The 25,878-nt window shown below is 48.1% G+C and overlaps 1 pseudogene; it reads left to right on the top strand.

Annotated features, from left to right (window-relative positions):
- The first annotated feature begins 370 nt into the window (after positions 1 to 370).
- Positions 371 to 25,878, top strand: LOC120393001 (annotated as a pseudogene).

Raw genomic sequence — 25,878 nt, 5'->3', positions numbered from 1 at the left:
GTACTATGTTGCTCTGTAGGAGCAAGTCACTGAGCAACTTCCACTTGTGCTGTCCCCAGGAGGGTGAGCTCAGCCCCCCAGAGTGCTGAATGCTGCAAAGCAGTTGAAGGGGAGGGATCCCCTTGGAGAGGAATGTTCTGGGGTGCCAGGCTCACACTGAGCAAACATAGCAACAGGCTGAGTCAGGGAGCGTGGGGAGAGCAGCTATGGGGGAAGTTGGGAGGAGGTTGCAAGCCTCCCAGCTGTAGCCTAGGGTCAGTGGACCTGCAGTCCAGTATACTCTGCTACTTGTTGTCCCTACAGGCATTTCTGGATGCACTGCAGAGCCAGGCGAAGCCAGTAGTAAGATCATTGGCCAGTTTGGAGTGGGCTTCTACCTGCCTTCATGGTGGCTGATAAAGTGGAGGTATACTGCACCCACAGAGTCCGGGGAGCCCAGGCTACCACTGGTCTTCAGATGGGTAAGAGTCTGCAAAACTGGAATTATTGGAGGCCAAATGTACTAGAGAGAGAACGAGCGAGTGAAAGGTTGTGATATTGTCTGTAGCTCCACCTGGGTGTGGACTGGAAGCTGTGCAGGGAGGTGCAAGGTGAGGCAGGGCATTGGTCTTTGCAGCTAGACACCTCGGTTAAAATCCTGCTTAGGTTACAAATGAAAGTCTTGATTACAGAACCACCACCGCATGTAACTCTTGTAGCAGCCTGGCTGTGCTGGCACAGAGTCTAGGTTTGAATAGCCGCTACTATAAGGCAAGAGAATGGTGCATTAGGAGAGCTGTGTGGTGCCTTTCACTGCAGCCTGAGCTGTCAGCTCCTTGCTGCTATGGGCTGTTAAAGTCAAGAAAACCACACGCATTCAGTTCCTGCTAAGTGTGCCAGATTGACAGCCATAGAAACTGACTGCAGTTTGCCCACAGAGCAGGCATGGCACAGGCGGCACAAGCTTCCCCATCTCCAACTCCACCAATGTGCCTCAGCCCTGTCTTGAAGGGATACTGAAGGTGAGAAGGAAATTCAGTCTCTGTGGGCTGGTTGTTTTGCTGAGAATGCCAACGAGAGGCCTGCTGTGGTGTTGGTTATAACATGGGCACACATCTTCTGTGAGCTGGACTTCCATATAGATCACCCACCATTTCTCACACAGACCACAGAATGTCCATCAGATGGCAGAAGCTTTGAGCTACTGCAGACTTGGGCCAGATTTGGACCAGAGCCCTAGATGTGAAAAGAACCACCGCCTTTAAAAGCCAGTGGGAGAAAGAATTTGCTGAGTTTATAAATCCCTGAAAACTGTTTTACAATTGAAACTTCAGATCCTGTTGTGTTCCAGATAATAATCTGCTTTATTGTGCTAAATGTTACAGTCCTCCTGCTTGTAACCTGTCAGGGTCACTGAAGGATCACCTGAAGCATTCCCGCACCTTTCACAATGTGTGCTTTCCACCTTGAATCGGTGTTGCCTCGGGGCCTAACCTCAGACAGATGGGGCAGTCACCTGAACTAGAAAGAGTGGAGATGACTATTGCAGCAAAGGGGCCCTTTAGCTCAGTGCAGCAGCCTTTCATCAGAGGATGTCGCTGCATTCTAGTGGAAATAATCATAGGCTGGGACACACATGCTGACCAATAAAGAGCCATGCAGTCTGCTTGTCTGGAGCCTGGAGGGCTGCAAAGTATCTGTATAAATGTAGAAGATTTCAGTTGCTACCATGGAGTTTTAGCTCAGGCAGACAACATCACCCAGTGCGAGTGCTGTTGTCAGTAGAGGCTGCTGGTATTGTGAAGCATTGTCTGCTGGGACCTGTAGTCTCCACAGGCTGCATCACCATATTATATATCTGGGTGACAACATGTAAATCTCCACAGTGCCCAACTTCCATTGACTTCAGTGGAAGCTAAGTGCTGTAGTTTCATTTGTGCTTTGAAAATCGTCTCTTAGTTAATGAAATATTCTTTTCATTCTCCCTTGTTAATAAACATCCCCAAGGAAAAGGTTTCTATGTGATGCTGTGTTTCATTCCTAGCTCGAATGTTTGAGATCGCCGGCTCTAAGGCCAGACCTGGGACCAAATAATTATCCATCTCAAAGAGGAGTGCAAAGAATTTGCGAATGAGGACCGTGGCCAAAGGTGATCGGGTGGGGAAATGAAATGGTATTCTTTGACTCCTGTAGCCCTTTCCCTGAGGATTACTGTCCCCATCTCACAGAGGCCTGGAGAGGTGGTGACATGATGGCAGAGCTTAGATTAGACCCCAGCGCCCTGACTCATAGTCTCTGCACTGGCTGGACACCCAGCCTTGATGCTTAAACACTTGTAAATTGCCTGTTGGTTGACACTGTCGTGGCAGAGGGTTGACATTTCACGTTGCCAGAGCCCCTGGGTCTACCTCCACTTTATATTCCTGCCCTTGTGGGGCTCCACATCGATGCTGAGTCTCTGTGAAGATCGACTAGGCTTCTGGAGCCCTGTGGATCAGTGTAAGGGTTGCAGGATGGGGTGAGGCACTGTGGGATGGTCCTCTGTAGCTCTTCTACCACCATGCTTTCTCTTCCTTTGAGCAATCCCAGGCAAACCCTAATCCTCCCAGGTTAGCCTGGAGCTGTGGAAAGTGTCATGGCCAGTATTAGAAAGCTGAAGGATCCCACACCCTGTAGTTCTCTTACTTGGGTGTTATTACAATGGGCTTGCTAATGTTTGTAATATGTTCTGAGCCCTCTGCTGAAGAGGCCTGGAAGAGCGGAGGATGATGAGATTCTAAGGGTGAGTTTGGGCAGATGGGGTGTGTGCAGAGGATATCTGTCCTTTGCTCACTACAGGTGCTGCTCACCAAAGTAGAACGTGTCTTGTATTTATATAATCCAGGAACAGCTTGCCAGCCCCAAAGGCCATTACTCCACTTCCTTCTACCTCTGTTCTAATTGAGGAATATACAGGGTGCTGCTAGTTTAACTCATTGACTTCTCCCAAAGAAATGGGAAAATCTGATTGAATTGGCATGCCTGCTTTTTCTATAGACATGTCTGGGAGCTTAGACTCTGTCTTTAACCCTGACTTAATTCCTTGTATTTCACAGGGTAGAGGAAAACTGTTAAAAGAAACATTGAGATTTCAAAATGTAGTTAATAAATGAGAAGGTTATGGCAGGCTTTGCCTACTTCCGCATAGGCATTGCAATTCAGTGTCTAATTACATGATCTCCTGCTGCTATTTCCATGGACCCTGTCTGTTTTGTGTGCACGGTGAATGGTGTATTGTTTAAAATATTTTACCACACATGCACTTGTGCGAATTGCATTTTAAAATGGTTCTAACATGGCCAAATTTAAACCAGTTTTTCCTAGGATCCTGAAAGTCACCTCTCCTCCCTAGGAACCATATTCTCCCGGCCGGTTTCCAGCTCTCCACTTCACACTGCATAGATGCTAGAGCTGCTGGTTTTTGTTTTGTTTTGTTTTGTTTTTAAAGCAAGAATTCCATATCTAATGGGAAAGTATCCTTCCTCTCTGCTCTCAAGTAGCTGAATAATTTTTGCTCAAACTTTTCAAAGAAACTCATTTACCTCTGGGCAGAAACCAAGCCTCTTAAATTCCATCCTGACAAGTGAAAGATTCAGAAAGTTGTGAGCCACGGTAAAGCTGGGTAACCATGGAAACACTTGAACTCCCACCCTTTAACTGTGGGTGTCCCTATGTTCTCTCGTCCCATAATGTTTTGAGATCCTGTGTTGAGGAGTGTTAAGTATATGGTCGTCACTACAGAATCGGCAGACATACCAAAGTTGTAAACCAGAAGTAAGAGAGACAAAAGTCCTTTAACGTGTCCCTCCTCTCCCTGGGGCAGTGCAGGATTATTTGCTAGAGGTTTTTTTCTGGCATTTTGCTGAGTCTAGTTTTATATGCCCTGACCAATCCACTGCTTCCTTCGAGAGAGGGTTCTACAGCTTGATGGCTCTCACTGATATTCAGCCAAAATGTTCCCTTCCGTCTGTCCCATTACTCCTACTTGTACCTCAGAGTGCTACATTAAATACTCCTCTCTCACTTTGGTATTCACGCAGTTCAGATGTTTGTAGACTGTTCTCACCGCCACTACCTCCAGTCACCATCCCTTTGCTAAGCTAAACATTCAATCTCTCTAGACCTCTAATGTTCTTCGTTGCTCTTTCTGAACTATTCCATTCCATGATTTTTTCTGATTACCTAATGGGCTGTGGTAAAATGCTGTGGGGGCAGGAGCAGGCTGCAGTGGAGAGCAGGGGCTAATCTGTGTTGATATGACAGGTTCCTACAGCTCACCTTGGTCACAACAATATGGTGGTTGAAACTGATAAGACCTGGGTTCTGGGTTTTTCGTTGAAAATGTTTCTCTGTTCCAGATGTGGTGACAAAATACAGTAACTTCATCAGCTTTCCCCTCTTCCTCAACGGGAGACGCCTCAACACGCAGCAGGTTAGATTGAGAGCTATGGGCAGGCAGTGATTGAGGGGGAAACTTGTAACCCTGCAGTGGGCTCAGAAAATGAGCGAATGGGTCCAGAAAGGACCAAAGACTGCGAATGGATGAGGTGGTGGTGATTGTCCAGGGCTGGGGATCACAGAGCCTTTCTGAGGTGAGGAGTTACTCAAGATGAACATTCTTTCCAAACCATTGACCTAGTGGGAGTTGAAATGTCTGCTGTGGTGAAGCTGGTTGGATAGCTTCAGCCATACACTCTTGTGACCTGACAGGGTCGTAGTCTGATAAATCGATAAAGCTATGCGTTGTTTTAAGCTTCTGCTGAAGCTGGCTTGAGTATGTGTAGACAGTGCAAGCACTTGATCACAGCAGCTTTTCCCTGCACTGAAAAATGCCTGTTCTGGGGGATTGTGGTCTCCAGGATGGGGATCAGCCTCGCCAGGATCACCCACTCCAGTAATTTGTATCTTGTTCAGAGGAGAGAGAGGGCAGTAGCTGTGAAGGTTGTTGGGCAGCTTTCCAGGTTATAAAATGGCAATGACTTCTGATCGTCTCCAAGTTGTTGGAAGTTTGCTGGGGGTGATGACTTCCATCAATATTGCTGCCATCCAGTCACACCCTCTTGGCCCAATATAGTTAAGGAAATCTGATGATGCTGCCTGTGCCAGCTGTTTTGGTAGCAGAGAGGAGAGCTTCGATCTCGGCTCTTGTGAAGGTTTAACAGAGATTTGATGGAGGGGCACTTTGCGGGGCTGTGCACTGAGTCCCGGGCTTGGCGGGGCTACAGCCGAGACTATGTGCTCCAGTCCCACGGCTTTTGCCGGAGGCTGCAGCTGGGGTCGTGTGCCCCCTGGTGGCTTCCAAGGGTCATATGCCCCCTCCCACTGCTGCTGAGGCTTGGCGGGGGCTGCAGTCAGGCCACGTGGTCCTGTCCTGCAGGTGGGCCAGCTCTGGAGCAAGGGCTGTGTCGTGTCGTCCCCTCCCCGAGTCGGGCTGTGCCTCTGCCATGGTGGGGGCTTGGCCTGTCAGTGTCTCTTCTGCCCCTGTCCTCTCCCCATGGGACTCCATTCTCCCCACTACCTAGCTCTGCCCCCAGTTATTTTTAGTAAGGTAATGGATGTCACAGGAATTTTTGTTTATTGCCCATGATCTGTTTGTGACTTTTACTAAAAATAACCATGAAAAATCTTAGCCTTAAGTATGATATGCTGTTTGGGCACAAGTGAAGACCTGCTGGCTTTTTAACGGACTGCGTGTCTGAACTCTGGGGAGCAGCGCAAAACTCTGGTCCTAGAAACAGGTGCTGTAAAGCATCTGAACTCCCACTGAATCCCAGTTACACCTTGGATCTTGGAACCTCCAACACCTTGTAACTTCTGGTCTTATTAAGAGGCTGTTTGGGAATGACTCCTTTAAAAGGAAGCTTGCTCAGCATATTGCCTGAGCTGCAAGAACAGTGGGCCTATTGGGCTTGCTATTAAAAGGCAGGAGGTATGACTTGGGGCCTGTCTTAGTATGTGGCTGTGGGTGTGTGTGTCTGTGGTGTTACCAGATGGGTGGGGATTTTAACCCTCCCTCCTCCCGCACAGGCACTCTGGATGATGGACTCAAGGAGATTGGTGAATGGCAGCACGAGGAGTTCTACCGCTTCATAGCCCAGGCTTACGACAAGCCTCGCTACACCCTGCACTACAAGACAGATGCCCCTCAATATCCGCAGTATCTTTTATGTGCCTGAGATGGTGAGACTCTGGCATTCTCTTGGGGTGTGGGAAATCCTCAGTGAAGGAAAGGATCACAGAATAGACATCCTTCCAACTTGAACAGCTGCAGCCTTATGTGCCCAGCACTGCAGAATTGCTTTTGGAGAGCCAAAGGGAATTCTTAGTGCCTAAAAGAGATGGAAGCATCTCTCCAATGAGGGTAGCGTGCCGCAGGATAATTAGGTGCATTGAACTGTGTCTATTTGTCATGAGCAGAATCTGGCTCAGGTGGGAGAAACCCTCACAGAGCAAGATTCACATGCTCCTGTAGTTCCGTTTGGTGGGGAGGATAAAATGTGATTTGCTCTGATCTCCTCAGACCTGTGAAACCTATAGTGAACATCAGCAGAGTGTGGGCTTTCGTGATGAGCCCCACTTGGGGCCCCAAGCAATGCCCCATGGCTTTTGATGGTGTAACTTCTTCTCTTGCTTCCGCAGAAACCATCCATGTTTGACGCCAGCAGGAGCTGGGCTCCAGTGTTGCTCCTTTACAGCCGCAAAATCTCATCCAAACCAAAGCCGCTGACATCCTGCCAAAATGGCTGCGCTTCCTCAGAGGTAGGCTGGTCAGGAGCGAGCAGGAGAGTGCAATGGTCTGCAGCAGCACCTTCCTTGAGTGTCACTTAGGCCTGGCTCTACACTCGGGGCAGGGGTCGAACTACTACCCGCCTCATGGCGCGGATCGGTCTCAGTCCGCGCTCCCTCTGCCGACCCGCCACCGCCGTCGCGTGGTGGAGTTCCGGAGTCGATGGAGGCTGCTTCAGAGCTGATATATCGCGCTCAGCTGAGACGCTGACATATCAAACTCCGAGAGTCGATTGCTACTCCGCCACCTGGCGGGTAGTATGGACATACCCTTAGTGCAGTTGAGGCAGATTTCTGAAGGCAGCCAGATGGTGACATGAGACATCTGTTGGAGATTTGTGGGAAGGGAGGATTTAGCAAAGGGCTGAGTCCTGAGTCCAGTTGTATCCTAGTCTTGAGTCACTTCATTGCCACTGTTTGTTCTAGGTGTTGTCGATAGTGAGGACATTCCCTGAATCTCAGCAGGAGCTGCTGCAGGAGAGCACCTCATCAGGTGAGCAGACAGAGAGGCTGGTTCCTAGGGATTGTGGTGAGTGCTAACCCGTCTCTGGGTGGGTGGTGATAAGTTATAGGATGTCATTTCAGATCAAGACCTAGCAGGTGAGCTGCAGTTCCCATTAACAAGAGTTTCTGTGTATAATCTGATACTGTGTAGCCCGAGAAGCTCCAAACTCTCTCATCCACGCAGGTGTTTCTCAACTAGACATGGTAGACAGAGTGTTAACTTGCTCTGCACCATCCAGCTTCTTCTTTGAGTAGTGTCCCTGTGAGTGTTTCACTTCTGGTGTGCCTGCGCCTTTGAGCGAAGATTTTGTAGCAGTGCCTGTTCAGCCCATGCATGCGCCCTGGCCATCCTCATGCTCCTGCACCGAGGACATATAGGGCTGTGCAGACAAACCACCCTCAGTTCCTTCACTACCACAAAGTTCCACAAGGGAAACTGAGGCAGAGAAGGAAGGCAGGTAATGGAACACCCACAGGGACATTGTGAAGAGCTCCAGTTTTTTGAGTGGTTCCTATGTGTATTCCACTATGGGGTATGCATGTGCCCAGAGATGGAAAATTTTGCAAGCAGCGCTTTTGGTCTTCACATGCACCCTGGCTCACCTCATGCCCCTGACTGAGCAGTTAAAGGACGGTGCAGATTGACCACCTCTTCAGTTCCTTCTCACTGCCTCAGTTGTCTGTGTCAGAACCTCCAGTGTCCAAAACTTGGCTTTCATTTCTCTGTGACTATATTTAGCTATCTGTAAAGAGTTTTATCATTCAAGTGTTCTCAAGTTTTTATCTGATAGTTATAGTGTTTTGTAATTAGTCTTCCTGGCCTGGAGAGCCACTCCTCTTTCACCCCTCATTCTGTACCCTGCTCTCAGTACTGAACTATGCTCACTACTCCAGGCTTCAAAATTTGTGCTTTCTTCCCACAAACCTCCTGGTCAACGATGATCACTAATGCTGCTAGCACTCTCAGGAAGCCCACATTGCAGCAAGTTGTAGTATCTGCTGCTCATTCTCCAGCCATACTCAGGAAGGGTGGGGACTTCACCTTCAGTTCCACCTAATGAAAAGGGCATGATGCCGCAATCGGACTCCTGGCCAGAGGACTTCCCTCCTCCATTGTACACTGGCTTGACTCAACAAGGAGTGTGTCTCCCACCATGAGGTCCAACTTGGGAGCAAAGGAATCGACTTCCACAGATCCCTTTATGGAATCTTGTCAGAGAGCAGAGAGCATTCTCATAAGTTTGAGGCTAAGACTTGAAAAGTTGGATTCAGCCCTGCCTAAACTGAACAAGTCTATAAGTTTAGCTGAAGAGAACCTAGGATGTCCCAAGTCCTCAGAAGCATGACAAGAAAGCCCACACAATTTTGGTGGCACTAGTGCCCTGGTACCTCACAAACAGAAACCCCAGGATCCACCAGCACTGATGAAGAACGATCATTGAGAGCATCAGTTACCCATGGTGCAGTCTTTGTCTTCAGTGGCTGTGGCACTGACTGTCTCTGCCGCAGCTCTGGTGGACTGACCTCTAGCTCTGGGAAGAGCTGAGACCTAGCCTCCTGTGGACATCTTCGCTGCCCCATACCCAGAGTCTCTCTCTCCTTTGGGTCCCTCCCTTTTCAGAAGGGTTATAACTCCATGAGGGGCACCAGCCTTCGGGAGGAGTCTGTGTCTCATTCCATTTTCATGCTATGACTTCCCTCCAACAGCTTCATTGGTACTGCCATTGGAACCGGAATCTGCTTTCTCTCCATCAGAAGATTCTAAACCATTTGATGAATCATTGTTCCCTCCTCCAAGACCCACCTTCTTGGTCAGAAGACTTGACAAGATTGGGACCAACCTCCACCTCACACCCATCTCAGAGCCGATGCACCCCATGCCATGGAGACTTCTGAAATCTCCTTTCAACCCATCCAGTTGTCCATATAGGGGCTGTTGGTCCAGCCTGCTAGGGAGTTGCCCTTTCCCTCCCCTGTGAGAGGACAGCTGGAGCTGTAGAGGAGACCTTTGAAGAACAGGAGGCAAGGGCTGACAAGGTGGCACCTCACACAGATATGTCCTCATCATTGCCGGATGAGGCTGTAATGCCTCTACTACCCTCCGTGGTGGATGACTTTCGACAGTTCCAGAAGCTGATGAACCATGTCACAGATGTACTTCAAATTCTTCTTGTGCAAGTCCAGGACTCCTATAATAAACTCTTGACCTTTTATGAAGGACATAATCCACACTGCAGAAGTCACAGAGGAGTTTATTACACACAGCGCTAGCGGAGTGTCACCTTGCTTATTAGGCTCAGAGACACTGTCAATCAATCGATTACAATAGGATATATAGATTTTCCGTGGGCGGGAGAAAGTGATGGGGTAGGCAGTTCCACACTCCAGGATAGGTTTTGCAGCAAAACAAGTTAGCACATTAGTCAATGGTTAAAAGGTTACATAATGTCTCCGCCCATGGTCTTAAGTTAGCAAGTTAACATTTAATTAATACTTTGATAAAATGTTATTAGTATAAAATATATATGTTGAATTTCTAATTTGGGGTCCATAGGAATGGAGCAACTCCTTTGATTGTCCAACAGGCACATTCCTAGGGATTAAAGCAAAGAAACAGTGAAAGTATATGGCACAAAGATTGTCCCCTTTATGTCTTAAGGCAGGCATTGGTCCCTGGGAAGGGAGGTGAAGGATGCCATATCTTATACTGACATGTGCCAACTTCTCATAAACTCAAGGTTGGATCTGTGAAGAACGTCTACAGAAGAGACTGACACAATAGGAACAGGATTCTTGTTCAATTTGCAACCTGAATAAGACACAATTATTTAGTTCTTAGCTCCAACACCTGACAATTTGCTGACCAGGCCTATTTTAGCAAAAACAAGATTATCTGTTTACCCCAGCTTTCTCTTAGCTAATCACTATTTGCTAGGCCTCTGGTCTCTTGACCAAACTCTGGACTTTGGGTCTAAAAAAAGAGCTGGCACAATCCATATACCAATGGAGTGGTTGTTATATAAAATGCACATGGATTTTAACCCTTCATTTTACATACCTCTGCTGTGAAATGTGGCACTTCCAATTAATGAGGCACTTTTAGAGCCAGCCAAGATGGTCTGTCAGACTCCTGCCCTGGCACCTGCTATGTGCAAATAGGTCAACAAACAATACTACGCCCCATCCAAGGGTTCAGAATTTTTATTTTCACATCCAACACTGAATTCCTTGTTTGTAGATGCAGTTAATAAACATGGGAGGCAGTACAACACCGCATACTCCCATATAACAAGAAGCAGAAGCATCTTGATCTTTTCAGTCACAGAGTAGATTTTGTGACATTATTATTCAGGATAGTGAATCACCAGGTGCTCGTGTCAAACCGTGACTACCTGCCTTACAATAAATTGAATACCTTTATTGAATATTTCACCATCAATAATTTAAGGCCATCATAAATGAAGGTCAGCCTTGACAAAGATGCCATTACAGGCTGCATTAGGGTATGTTCATACTACTCGCTGGATTGGCGGGCAGCGACGATTCAGCGGGATCAATTTATCGCGTCTAGTCTAGACACAATAAATCGACCACCAAGCGCTCCCCCGTCAACTCCAGTACTCCACCGCCACGAGAGGCACAGATGGAGTCGACGGGGGAGTGCCAGCAGTTGACTCACCACAGTGAAGACACCGTGGTGAGTAGATCTAAGTACATCGACTTCAGCTATGTTATTCGTGTAGCTGAAGTTGCATAACCTAGATGGCTTTGCTTCCCTCCGCGGCCCCCCCCGGCCCAGGGGACACCAGGCCGTAGAGGCAGCCAGTACTGCAGCCCACTCCATTTCGACCACTATCATGATACAATGAGCATCTGGGTCCAGCAATCTGGCTTCCCTAGTGAGTTACAAATCTACTATAGAAGACCTTCCTTTCATCGGTCACAAGTTGTTTTCTGAATCTAAGGACAACTTCCTCGTCTCTTCCCACTTTGAAGGACTTGAGGGACACACTTAGATCCCTCGGGATCTCTACCCTTGCAAATAATAATATAAGCAGGTCTCAGAGAGCGCAGAGGTCTCACCCAGCTCATTTTTCTAGCTTCTGTCAGCCACCCGAACCAGTGACCAAGAGGCCACAGCTACTTCATCCCAGCCATCTGGATTGTCCGAGTGCCAGTTGTGATGGCTTGGTCGAGAGTGTGAACCACCCACTCCACAGGGATTTACTGCTGCACCATTCTATCCACATCCCCACTTTTGGATACCGTGATTCCCAATTTCAACTGCGCAGAAGAGCTTAACACCAACAAATGCGCTTTGGAGACCATAATATCTAATTATTCCATCCATTTCACTTCTATTCCTCCCTCCCACCTACTCCCACTTCCCCTGTCCCTTTTCAGGGCTCATCTTGCATTCAATTGCTTAGACAGGAGGTTGCCTCTCTTCTACGCTTAGGAGCTACAGAACTCATTCCAGTATAGCTCAGGGGAAAAGGGAATTTAGTCCAACTACATTCTGGTTTCCAAAAAGAACAGGGGATGGAGGCCAATATTAGATCTCAGACATCTGAACAGTGATGTGAACAGCAGAAAATCAGGCAGTGACCCTTGCAGTTATAATTCCCAAATTGCAGGGATTGGTTTGCAAACTCTCACCTTCAGGATGCTTATTTTTATGTTGTGATTCACCACTCTCATAAGAGATTTCTTTGCTTCATAGTCAACTCCACCACTACCAGCCCCTCTTGCTCCCTTTTGGCCTCACCTCTGCCCCAGGGGTATTCTTAAAGATCATGGCAGTCATACCCACCTACCTACTAGGGATGTAAAGGTTAACTGGTAAGCATTAGGCTTACCGGTTAACCAAAGTTTACCATTAACCTCAGCAGCCCTGCATCAGGCTGGTGGAGGGACCCCAGCCCTGACATGCCAACGAGGTCCCTGCTGCACCATGCCAGGTGAGCCGATGGGACCCCAGTCCAGGCTGGAGCGGGCCCCAAACCCTGGCTGCACTGGCTGGCTCATCCTCCCATGTGTCAATGATTGGTTGCTCAGCAGACTGATATTATCAAGAGGTGTGGTCAGCAGTACAAACAGCAAGGTTGGTATTCCACAGTTTAGGCCTCTGACTCAATCTCAAGAAGTCTGCTTTACACCAGCACATCGGATAGATTTGAGGAGCTTCTCTGGATGTGACAGCCAGGGTTTACCTACATATGAACAGATATGTTGCCCAAAAGAATCACATAAAAACAGCCATACTGGATTAGACCGTGGTTCATCTGAGCCCAGTATCCTATCTTCGAACAGCAACCAGTGTCGGATGCTTAAGAGATAATGAACAAAACAGAGCAATTTTGAGTGATCCATCCCTTGTCATCTTCTCCCAGCTTCTCAAGGATTCAGCTCAGTCCTCAAACCTCTGCAAGAAGTTGCTTCCAACTGTTAGGCACATGGCAGCTTGCATTTTCAGAATACAACACACCAGTTTACATCTTCGATGCCTCCAGGGATGGCTCAAGACAGTCTATATGACCAGCAAGCATATGTCTCTCCCTTGGTTGGTTCTACAGTCACTCAGCTGATTCAAGAGCCTTCAAAGATTTGTGCAGAAGTCCCCATTTAGTCAAGAACCTCTTACCATCGTCATATCATCAGACACATCCTCTTGGGATGTGGGATGCACATCTGAGTCACACACAATCCAAGGCAAATGGTCGTCCCAAAAGCAGCTTCTCCACATCAACCATCTACAGTTGAGGGCAGTCAGAAATTCTTGCATGCACTTCCTTCCTCTCATCAGAGCCATGTCTATCAAGATCATGACAGATAACATGGCCTGCATGTTCTACATCAATCTCAGGGTGGGATGCATTCTTCCTCACTTTGTGCTGAAGCACTAAAACTCTGGAATTGGTGCATAGTCAGCCAGATAATCATCTGAGCCTTACCTCCCAAGCATGCAGAACACTATGGCAGATCACCTCAGCAGGCATTTTCCTCAGAATTACTAATGAGAGTTGGACATGCAAGTCTTCAATGGCATATTTCTAACTTGGAGTTGGCAGAAGTGCGCCTCTTTGCAACCACCACCAACACAAGAAATTTTGCAATACAAGTGCAAGAAATTTTGCTCGAGAGTGACTAGACCCTCAATCACTGGGGATGCCTTCCTCATCTCATGGACAAGAGGTCATCTCTGCATGTATCCACCAACACCATTACATTTGAAAGTACTGAACAAGATCAAGCAAGACAAGTCCAGGATCATTCTAATTGCACTGATCTGGCTGAGACAAATTTGGTATCCATACCTCATTCAACTTGCAAGTTCTGTAACTTCAGGCATGGCTCCTAGATGGCTTTTGGGGATAGAGACCCCCTGTTCAACGGAAGTACAACAGATATTATTAAACAGCAAAAGGACATTTTTGAGAATTATTTACCTCCAGAAATAGAAGAGATTTCATCACCGATTTACGCATCAACAAGTTTCTCCAGTTCACTCTTCTCATCCGCTGTCCTTAACTACCTGTTTGAGTTCAAAAGATCTGGTCTTGATATGAGCTTGATCAAGGTTCACGGCGGCTGTCACAGCCTTTCACTCCTTGATAAAAGGTTTTTCTTTGTTTGTTTGTTTTTCACCCCACAGTCGCAAGGTTTCTCAGAAGCCTAATGAACCCATTTCCACAGATTAGAGAATCTCCCCTGTATGGGACTTGAACTTTTTTCTTACAAAGGACCACTTTGAGCCATTAGCTACATGTTCATTGGTTCACATATCAATGAAAACAACTTTCTTGGTAGCCATCACTTTTGCCTAGAGAGTTGAGAATTGGGAGCTTTAATGACAGATCCTTCTTTCATTGTATTTTTAAGGATAAGGTATCATTGCAACCACATCCCAAGTTTTTACCCAATGTGTCCTTTGAATTTTATATAGATGAGTCTATTCACTTTCCAGTTTTTCTCCTGAAACCACATCACCTAGGCAGGAATTTGCCTTCCATAATTTAGATGTCAGAAGAGCATTAGCCTTCTATCTAGACAGAACCAAACCTTCTGAAAGTCTCCTAGATTGTTTGTTTCAATTGTGACAAGATGCAAGTGGATCCACAGTCTCCACCCAGAGACTCTCAAGATGGACTTGGGGTGTATTATTTCATATTATGTGTCTGCTGACATTCAGCCTCTTTCTAGAGCAGTGGTTCTCAACCTTCCCAGACTATTGTACTTTCAGGAGTCTGATTTGTTTTGTATATCCCAAGTTTCACCTCACTTAAAAACTACTTGCTTACAAAATCAGACATAAAAATAAAGAAGTGTTACAGCACAGTATTACTGAAAAAGTGCTTACTTTCTCATTTTTTCCATATAATTATAAAATAAATTGATTGAATATAAATATTGTATTTACATTTCAGTGTGATACTTGACCTGTTCTTCACTTGTGAGCATTGTCTGAAGCCAGAGCCCTATCGCCCAGAGCTGAAGCATGAACTTAGCTTTGTGGGGCTCCTGTATGGGTTCCTGGGCACTGCCCTGCTTGCCACCCCTAGTGCCCCTCAAACCCGGGCCCAAAACCACGACTCCTAGGTTGAGAAATTCTGATCTAGATGAGTTGAGTACCCTGCAAGACCTCTGAGACCTCGTAGGGGTACATGTACCGGGTTGAGAACCACTGTTCTGGAGTGTTAGCTCATTCTGCAACATCACAGTCTACATCTGTGGCATTACTCAAAGACATTCCAGTGTCTGAAATCTGCAGAGCTGCAACCTGGAGCTCTGCACGCATTTTCTCCAACTATTATACTCTGGTTCTTGCCTCTAGATCAGATGCTGCAGTTGGCAGTGCAGTTTTGTTCTTGGTATTGATGTTGTTCTGACTCTCCCCTCCTTGTGGGGATACTGCTTTGGAGTCATCTGAAGTGGAACACCCATAGGAACACTACTCAAGAAGAAGGATGGGTTGCTCACCTTGTGCAGTAACTGGCGCTCTTCCAGATATGTTTCTGTGGGTGCTCCACTACTTGCCCTCCTTCCTCTGCTTTGAAGTTTTACCTTGTGGGACGTTATGATAGAGAAGGAGCTACAGGTCGCTCGCCTACAGACCTATATATCCTCAGTGCGGGTGCAAGGATGCGAGGAGGCACATGCGTGGGCACAAGCACTGCTACCAAAAATCTCAGATCAAGGGTGCAGAGACACATGCACCGGAAATGGAGCTCTACTGGGGACACATCTCAAAGAACTCCAGTTACTGCACAAGGTGAGTAACGCTCCTTTCCTGTAGGGAGTTCACCACTTTGAACAAGGAGGGTGCTAGAGCAATTCTAGGAGCAAACTTTTTCAGCAGTCACATTTCATGGTTGCTGGGGCAACGCCGTGTCACAATCTGCTGGATGTTCTGAATACCTGCCGGCTCCCTCTTGGGTCCTATCATGCATGGTACAGACTGACTTGGCTGGAAATTGGGAGACTGAATTTAGTATTTAGGCCCTCTGACTTTCCTAACAGGTCCATTGATTGAAAGTAAAAGGTTATAAAACACATCCAAAAGTCAGATACAGACACTGGGAGGCTGGGTCCATGCTAAAGTAACACTATTTATTATGCATACATCTTTGAAATAGGCCCTTCATAGCATCCTCCTAATACTGACAGTGTTCTGGGCCTCTTTTCAGACATGCTGCAATGTTAAGCTACACACATAACACCCCTACAGTTATCCCTTTATCAAAGGTCTGACCAAATAGATCAGCTATTACACCATGACCTGAGGTTCAACAGAGCCAAGCACTGTAAGGCCAGCCTCCTCTGAGAGTGCCCTTGAATTTGGAATTCGCCTCCTTACAGTGTGTCCTGAAGGACAACAGACCAAGGCTCCTGTCATTGCTGAGTGTTCAGAGAGAGAGGTCAGGGTGTTATTTTATATTCTATTGCGTGAGGTGGGGTTGTTGCCTTTGGGGTTGCATCTGCATCATGTATTCTGCTGTTGTTGAAGTACTTGAGATTTAGAATAGGTGCTTTCACAGTAATCAAAATAATTCTCCTTAATTGGAAGATAAAAAGCCTCCATCATTATATATGTTCTTAATTAGTCAAGAACACTCCACCCCCCCAAAAAATGACTGCATTATAGCCACCTCCTCACTGCATTTGATTTTGGCAGGTATGGAGTGAGCTGCCTATCAGGAGAGTGCATTAAACTCCTTGTGCAGTGCAGAATGGTGGAGGTCTCCTAAGTCAGGAGAGCCAGGCTCCAGCAGTGGGTTTGGGATACTGCCTCACCCGCCCCTAGCACCAAGAGCTGCCCCTGCCTGAGATGAGAGTAGAAACCACTCAGATCCCGTGTGAAGATGGGGTGAGGGCAAGAAGGCTGTGGGTTGGTGTTTCTCCTTTGTTCTTTCCAAGCCAACCCTTGTGTAGGAAACCCATGACTGAAGCTGTATACAGGGAAAGGGACATTAACCTAAAACCATTGAATATCTTGGCCTATCGACTGCTTTTAACAATACTTGTTCTCACTGCAGGAAACTCCGGGATGTTTTGCAGAAGAGGCTGATCAAGTTTTTCATTGACCAAAGCAAGAAGGACCCTGAGAAATATGCCAAGTTCTTTGAAGACTATGGGCTGTTCATGAGAGAGGGGATTGTGACCATAGCAGAGCAGGACGTCAAGGTACATACCATACTAAGTGTCTGGCTGGTGGAAAGAGCACAGACTGCTGCCCGGACTTGAGATAAGGCAGGTGCGGGAAGGTGATTCTCTTCTAGGATCCTATCATTTGCTCATGTGGCCTTTTGTGCCTGGCCCTTTGGAGATTTACAGATCCTTCAAAATATTCTAACCTTCACAGTGTCCTACAAGCTTTCAGAAAGGGGAATGTGGACAGGTGCCATTGCCCATCCCTTCTCAGACACAGCCCACACACTATACAAAGTAAACATGCCCTCCTTTGGCGCTTGGTTTTATTAATACGAATATTAATACTCCCACTTCCTAATTATAGGCCTGTCAGTCTAACATTGATCCTGGGCAAGATAATAGAGCAGCTGATACAGGACCCGATTAATCAAGAATTCAAGGAGAGTGATATAATCAATGCCTATCAACATGGGTTTATGGAAAATAGATCCTGTCAAACTAACTTGATATCTTTTTTGGTGAGATTACAGGTTTGGCTGATAATAGTGATGATGTAATAGACGCCTGTAAGGCATTTGACTTGGTACTGAATGACATTTTGATTAAAAACTAGAAAGATATAAAATTAATGTGGCACATGATTAAAAGCTGGCTGACAAGACTCAAAATGTAGTTGTAAATAGGAATCATCATCGAGTGGGTGTGTCCCTAGTAGGGTTCCGAGAGATTGGTTCTGGCCCTATGTTATTTAACATTTTTACCAATGACCTGAAGAAAACATAAATCATCACTGATAAAATTTGTAGATGACACAAAAATTGGGGACTGGTAAATAATGAAGAGAACAGGTCACTGACACAGAGCAATCTGATGGGTTGGTAAGCTGGGCTCTAGCAAACAATATGTGTAGAGCCTTGTGGATACAAAATTTGTATCTGCATCCAATCTGCAAAGATGGTCCATGGATGCGGATATCCATGAATATAAAGCAGATTTCCACCCATTTGCAGGGCTCTAAATATGTGGTTTTTATATGGTTAAATGTATACATCTAGGAACAAAGAATGGAGGTTCTACTTACAGGATGGGGAATCCATCCTGGGAAGCAGCGACTCTGAAAAGATTTGGGGTCATGGCGGATAATCAGTTGTATATGGCTTCCAGTGCAAAGCTGTAGCCCAGGGGTAGGCAACCTATGGCACGAGTGCAGGCGGCACACAAGCTGATTTTCAGTGGCACTCACTGTCCAAGTCCTGGCCACTGGTCCGGGGCTCTGCATTTTAATTTAATTTTAAATGAAGTTTCTTAAACATTTTAAAAACCTTATTTATTTTACATACAATAGTTTAGTTATATAATATAGACTTATAGAGAGAGAGCGCTTCTAAAAATGCAGGAGGGTGCTCTGGGCTGGGACCGAAGGGTTCGGAGGGCAGGATGGGGATCAGGGCTGGGGCAGGGGTTGGGGGGGCAGGGTGCAGGCAGCACTTACCTCAAGCAGCTCCCAGAAGCAGTGGCATGTCCTCCTTCAGCTTCTACGCAGGGCGCAGCCCCATCTGCGCGCTGCCCCATCTGCAGGTGCAGCTCCTGCAGCTCCCATTGGCTGCAGTTCCCGACCAATGGGAGCTGCGGGCAGCGCTGGGGGTGGGGCACCATGCAGGACCTCCTGGCTGCCCCTATGTGTAGGAGCTGGTGGGGACATGCCGCTGCTTCCAGGAGTCGCGACGGAGCGGGGCAAGCCCCTGACCCTGCTCCTGGCTGGAGCACCAGAGTAGGGCAAGCTCTGACCTGCTCCTGATGGGAACTCGAGGACCAGATTAAAAACTTCTGGAGGGCCAGATGTGACCCCCGGGCCGTAGTTCGCCCACCCCTGGTCTAAGACGATCCAATGCCTGGAAGTTGAAGCTAGACAAATATATACTGGAAATGAAGCATACAAATTTAATAGTGAGAATAGAGAACCATTGGAACAATTTACTAAGGGTCATGGTGGATTCTCCATCGTGACAATTTTAAATCGAGGTTGATGTTTTTCTAAAAGCTCTGCTCTAGGAATTATTGTGGGGCAGGTTTCTGGCCTGTGTTACACAGGTGGTTAGACTTCATTATCACAGTGGTGCCTTCTGCCTTGGAATCTATATGTAAACAAGAACAGAACATAATGTTCAGCTAAGCCATTCTGCCCATGCTTCGCTTCTCACAGGATTCCTCTCTCAGGACTGCCTAGCCCACACTCTAGATCCAGTCTAGGCCACTCCCACCTCCTTTGTATCTAGGAGGGAAAGTGAGTTAGCAGAACCCACTTAACCCTTTGGCAGCAGGATCAGCGCTGCTAACAGGGTTGGGTGTTTATGGCAAATATTGCCAGTCCTTTGCTGACATATATGTGCCATATTAGAAGCTATAGTTACCCACACACCCACCTGGTATAGTGGCTAAGGCAGTTGCTCATATTAGGCTTCATTGGTCCCTGTGGGTTACAGTATGGGATGGCTGGGCGTAGCCTCCACCTGCAGTAATCACTTGATTTGTAAAGTGCAGAGGAGAGTTTCCTCTCTGTCCTTGGACTGAGCTCCTCTGTCTGCTCGTGGGAGGGCTAAAAGCTCTATGGCATGGTGGATTATCTTGGCCCTGACCACCCCTCTCCCACGCTGGTAAAACAGCTACTGACAGCCTACGCTTGTTCTGGAGTGCAGAGTGGCTGCTATGCCCCAGCCTAGCCTGCTGGCTAAGGTAGTTCAGAGATCTGTGTGGAACCCTGAGGTGCTCAGCTACCGCCAGGACAAGTGCCATAAAAATACCCTCTAAAGAAACCACATCTCTCTGTCTGTGCTGTGGGGGAGAAGCTCCTCCAGCTTCTCTGATGACCCTGCTGCCCCCAGGGAGCTGCTCTGTACTGTCTGGCACTGCAGGAGACCTGGGCAGAAACCAGAGCAGGTTTCCAGCCCCTTGCAAGGGAGATCACACTCTAACAAGGTGAATCTCCTCTCCCAGGAGGACATAGCGGTTGCTGCGTTTAGTCCTCGGCGCTGCCTGCAGGCCAGCTGACCAGCCTGACAGAGTACGCCAGCCGCATGCAGGCAGGGAGCCAAATATCTACTACTTGTGTGCGCCTAATCGGCACCTGGCCGAGCATTCGCCGTACTTCGAGGCCATGAAGAAAAAAGATATGGAGGTGAGTGAGCAATGCAGTGTCTCAGCAGGATGCAGCAGTGTGCTGCCCTCTGCTGCTACCAATCGGCTTCAGCACCAAGAGTTCTGTTCTGCTGCCAGGCCCAGCTTCCTCTCTGTGGGGTCCCTGTGTCTGGTGTATTTTATGGGCTTATGGATACAGCAGAGCTGCTGCAAAGGAGACACAACCTTGAGATATGTTGTTCACTGCCTTCTGCATATGTTACTTCTTTAGTCATTCTGTAGGCCAGTGCAGCCTAGCAGCCCTCTGCCTCCTCTTGGGTTCAGATATTCACCCTGCATTGGGGAGGGATTATTAGATCTGTCTCTTTATTCAGAAGCAAAGGGCAATGGGAGCCTCACAAACGTATGAGTTAGTATTAGTCTGTACAGGCGAAAATCCATGAGCTCTTGCACCTCTCTCGGCTTAACACCGCAGGAGTAAAGCTGCTCTGCCTCAGAGCCCAGCTATTGGTTCTGCAAATGCTTGTAGCAGGTGATGAGTGAGGAGCAGGTCAGTGTCTGGGCCTATGGTCTTTTCCAGGGTCCTAGGATGTTCCTCCTCACCTTTCATAGTTCCTCCCCAATTCAGCAAGAATTCTCTATCTCCAGACTACTTTGGGATCCACCAAATTTGAGGCAGGAGGGAATTTCTCCATGCTGCATTAGCAGAGCCCTGTGGGATGTTCAGTTTCTCCTGGGCACTGAGCAGGATTGATAGGATCAGGTGGGCATATTCCACACAGTCCATTTCCTAGGACTGCTAGGAATCTGTGGTAGAGGGTAGGGATGAAATCTGGAGGACAATGAAGTACGAGAAGTTGTGTCTATAATCAGCAGTTTTTTGACTCAGCACTACCCCTGCAAAGAGGAGATCTTTTCACAGAAGGCTGTGCATGCTGAGACATTGTACGTCATGGAAGGGGAGATATTGCATGGCAGGGATTCCCATTTTTTTTGACGGCATGACCCCATTTTAATGAACCATTTCCTCCCGGGCCACAGACAGCATGGAGGGTGCCATTTTGTAAAGCAAATGGCATCCTCTCTCCTTGCATGACTGCACACGCACTGCACATGTGAGGTCTCACCACACAGAGGATGCCATTTTGTTTGCAAGCACCATAGATGTGAGGTCACGCAGTGGAGCAGAATGGTGTCCTCTGCATACTAGGGACAGCCGGGGTCTGCTGGTGGCACAACCCCATTTGGGAACCGCTGCTGCAAGGGGAGGGGTTTGCACAGAGCTCAGCAATATCAGTCAGCAAACCTGTTGGCCTGTTCAGTTGCTGTATGTGTCTGGAAAGCAGGGTGTCAGGCGGAGCTGGCAGTGATGGATCTGCCAGCATTCACTTGTGATGCTCTTGCTGGCTAGCGAGCCTGCCTCTGGGAAAGGGAAGGGCTATTGTCCCTGCAGCTTTGATGAGCTGCCGGCAGTCCTGTTCATCACTGGACACCACGCTGCTTACTGTCCTTTCCAATACAGGTGCTGTTCTGCTATGAGCAGTTTGATGAGCTGACACTCTTGCACCTTCGGAGTTTGATAAGAAGAAGCTGATCTCAGTAGAGACTGACATCGCTGTTGACCACTATAAGGAAGAGAAATTTGAGGAGAGTCGCCCAGGTAGAGCATCTCTTCCCAGCACATCCTGTGCATGGCCTTGGGCTCAGCACCTACATTCTCCAGCTCAGCAGCCAGATGGCACTGAGCCTCCCACATGGCAGCCAAGGTGGTAGCCAGTGAGAATATCCTATTTTCAGATCTTCCTCAAGAAAGCATTGCCTTTGCCGGGCATGTGAGCAAACTCTCTCTAGTTATCATCCTGCCTCTGCAGTGCTGAGAGGCACCTGTCACCCTCCCTGAAGAAGGAGGGGGTGGGGATGCAGCCTCCCTTCCCCAACCAGTGCTGCAGGCCCAGTCTGGGAGGCTTTTAGCCAGCCTGCCTGTCCTGCGAAGCTCACTGGGTCACTGAGGATTCACGAGGCCAGTGGCTGTAAAGGGCTACGAAGTGTTGATTATATTCTCAGTAATAACACCGAGAACCATGAAGCAGGAGCAGTATAGTATAGATGTAAATTCTTCTCTTTAAAATAAATCTAACGTTGTCCTGTCTGCGCTGGGGTCAAAACCCTGTCTGGTAAGAGAGCAGGCCCTGCTGTGGACAGGACTCAAGCAGTTTCAGTTTAAAACAGTGATTAAAATATTATGAGCGAGTTCACGGGCATCTCTGGTCTATCTTAGTTTTAAAGCCATCTTCATTTTAAAATCAGACACTCCTGATCCCAGTAGTGATATTGCAGAGTGAGGGGATTGGGGTGGAATAAGCTTGTCCTCTTTATGTATGAGGTGGTCTCTGACTGATGCGGTTGAGCTTGTGCATTTGGCATGGTGCCATATGTCTGCATCTCTGTTTGGTAAGAGACTAGACGGATGGATATGTGAAATGGACAAAGCTGCTTTTCAGGAGCAAAGCACACATTCCTAGTGCTGCCCAGTGACAGACAGTACTGCAATGTAACCCATCCTCCTCCCCAAGCTGCAGAACGCCTGACGGAGAAAGAGGCTGAGGAGCTGATGGCCTGGATGAGGAATGCATTGGGCTCTCGATCACCAATGTTAAGGTACATGCGCTATAGGATTCTAGTAGTTAAAGGTGGAAAAGACCTATATAGACTCATAACCTCTGAAAAGAGGAAGGATGGTCTTGTGATCAAGGCACTGAACTAGGGCCCAGAAGATGTGGGTTCAGCCACAGATTTTCTGTGTGACCTTGGGCTAATCATTTAATCTCTCCGTGCCTCACCCCACCTGTAACATGGGTGTAAGAACCCTTCCTTTGTCTGGCTTGTCTAGTTAGCCTGTAGGTGCCTCAGGCAAGGACAGTCTCTTACTTTATGTGCAGCCCTGCCACAATGGGGCCCTGACCTCAGGTGGGCCCCTAGATGCCATGGTAGTATAAATAATAAGTGTCCTCCCACTTCCCTTCTGCCAGGCAGGATGTAAATAGCGATCTGATGGTCCTGTGCTTATCAAGGGATAGGACTGGATCTGCATGGCCCTTTCAGTAATAATCCTTTATAAATCCAGCTCTCGCCTTTCCCCTGTATCTCAGTTTCAGTGTTGCTTTCTTGGATGCTGTCTATACACCCCAGGCTGGTTTGGCAACCAAAGGGCTAACGCAGACTGTCTGTCTGCTCAGCCTGAGCTGATTGGCAGCCCCACGGCAGCTGGGAGTATTAAAGGCTGTCTGGCAGGAGGGCAGGTGGCTGCTAGAGAGACAGAGGGACTGTGGAGAGAAGCTCCAACAGCAAACTAGTAAGAAGAGAAGCCAACACTCCAGAGAGAGAAGCAGAACAAGAGGCTGTAAGGCCCAAAGAGGTAGGAAGCAGCTCAGGGACCAGCAATGGTCTTCAGAAGGGTTAACTCTGCCTGCTCCGAACAAGGGCCCTGAGCTGGAGCCCAGTAGAGTGGGTCGGCCTGGGTCCTCCTACCTCTTACGCAGGCTAAGAAGGGAGATGGAAAATGGTCAAGGACAGTGAGTGTTAGACATAAGCCAGAGGAGCGAGTCCGAGACTGCTGGACTTTGAGATCCTTATATTTGGACCTTTCTGCTAGCTACAAAAGGAGATAGACTGAGCAGTGATTTAGCTAGAGAACTAGGCTGCATAACTTGACACCAGAAGGGCTGGAGGGTTTGTTAGATTGAAAGGACCTCTGAAGCACCACCCGGGACACAGGAAAGCGCCTAGAGGCCAGGGTGCGCTCCTACACACACCAGTTCTTTGGCTTGGCTCAGAGGCGTGATTGCAGTCAGATTGTTCAGGTACACTTGGGTTACCAGGAGCAGTTAGGCTAGTAGTGAGCATGCTGAGTGATCAGTAATGTGTGTTGGTAGAATAATTCCTTGAGTTCTCACTCTGTAAACAGTAGAGTGAACTGATATAGCACTTCATCTTCAGAGTGCTTCACAAATGTATTCAGCCCTCTGGGTGGAGGATCTTAATTGGTCTTCCGCCTCTGTACAGTGTGGGTAGGAGACAGGCTTGAGGTCAGAGAAATGAGTCAGAGGAGAACTTACATTCTGTTTGTACGGCCACTGTAGCAAAATCACAGGTAGTTCGATAATGGCAGATGCAGAATTAGACCCATATCATCCAAGCTCCTGCCCTGTGCTCAGTGTCTGTCTCTCTCTCTCACTCACTCGCACACTCAAAAAGGTACTGTTCAGGCTGTGGGCTTTCACCCCATTGTAAGCAGTTTCTTGAGTGTGGGTGTCAGTTCTCTAGGAATTTTGTGTAGCTGCTTCTGCACTGAGGGGACATCCTCCTCCTTGGCCGAAAACCAGCCTTTGAGCCCTTCATTCTCCCCACCTCTGAGCTGCCTGCATGTCCCATCCTGTTCCTCTGATAGGTGACTCCACGACTGGACACCCACCCGGCCATGATCACTGTGCTTGAGATGGGGGCTGCCCGCCACTTTCTGCGCATGCAACAGCTGGCCAAGACCAACGAGGAGCGTGCCCAGATCCTGCAGCCCACACTGGAGATAAACACAGGGTGAGGTGGGGCAGAGCCAGAGCACTTCAGTTTGGATGTTGTGCAAAGGCAGACACTGGCTAGCATGGCGAACTTGAACCAGCTGGTATCCTCCATTCTCTAAGTGCTGAGTTTGTGCTGCTGTGTCTTGGCCTGTGGAGCTGTGCACAGTGATGGATGCAAGCTCACCTGACGTCCAGCCTCATGGGGGGTCTCCAGCAGCAGCCATCTGTATTATCCACCCCACAGGTTATGGTGCTGGGATGTAGAAGGAGGGAGGAGAAGCTCACAGGTAAAGAGGCAGAGAAAGGAACTTTTGGCCATTAGGGAGGCATTTCGCTGTTCCTCCATAGCTCATTGCTCCTCCTGGGACCAGTGGCTTTTCATGCATCCAAGGGGCACTGTAACACTGTGCTGATCTCTCATTCCGTTGCAGGCATGTGCTGATCAAGAAACTCAGTCAGCTGAGGGTCAGCCAGCCCGACCTGGCCCAGCTGCTGCTCGATCAGGTGAAAGCCATGTCTGCACCACTATGCTCCCTGGGCAGGCTGCCATATCTGTGGGCAGTAAGGAGTGGGCCAAGGCTATCGTCATGGCCAGCTGGAAGCATACACCCAATGGTCCCCACTCTAGGTATTTTTAGTCCTGCATGGCCCAGGGTCCATTTCCTAGAACGTTGTGATGCCGCCCAGGAATGGGGTCGTGTTACCTACTCTGACCCTACTCATGTTTGGTGCAGAGCTAGGAGCTATGCTGTTCTCACAGGGGTGGACTGCACTTGGGAAAGAGGGGCAGGGAGGGAAAAAGCAGAGAGAATTCATAGGCTTTTGTCCACTGGAAGCACCTGGTATTTAAGATGGCCCTTTGAAGTGGGGAGGGTATGGTAAGTCTGACTGAAACTGACCAAGGCTCCAAGTGGCACATCACACTCACATGCACCTGGTGCTAGAGAGAATCCCTGGGCAGCACCTCTTCCTGTCATGTGATCCCCAGATGTGCCTTGATGTGTATCCCATGATCTTCACAGAGGAGCAGCACTTCTCTATTTAATACCAAGGTGGCTCCTGCTGCTAATAACTCTCCTCTTCTCTGTGCCCTTGTCTCACTCAGATTTATGAGAATGCCATGATAGCAGCAGGACTGAATGATGATCCCAGACCTATGGTGAGCCGCCTGAACGAACTCCTTACCAAAGCCCTGGAAAAACACTGA

The sequence above is a fragment of the Mauremys reevesii genome, unplaced genomic scaffold (genome assembly GCF_016161935.1).
Source record: "Mauremys reevesii isolate NIE-2019 unplaced genomic scaffold, ASM1616193v1 Contig134, whole genome shotgun sequence".
Classification (NCBI taxonomy): domain Eukaryota; kingdom Metazoa; phylum Chordata; order Testudines; family Geoemydidae; genus Mauremys; species Mauremys reevesii.
This window is presented reverse-complemented; position numbering and strand designations above follow the sequence as displayed.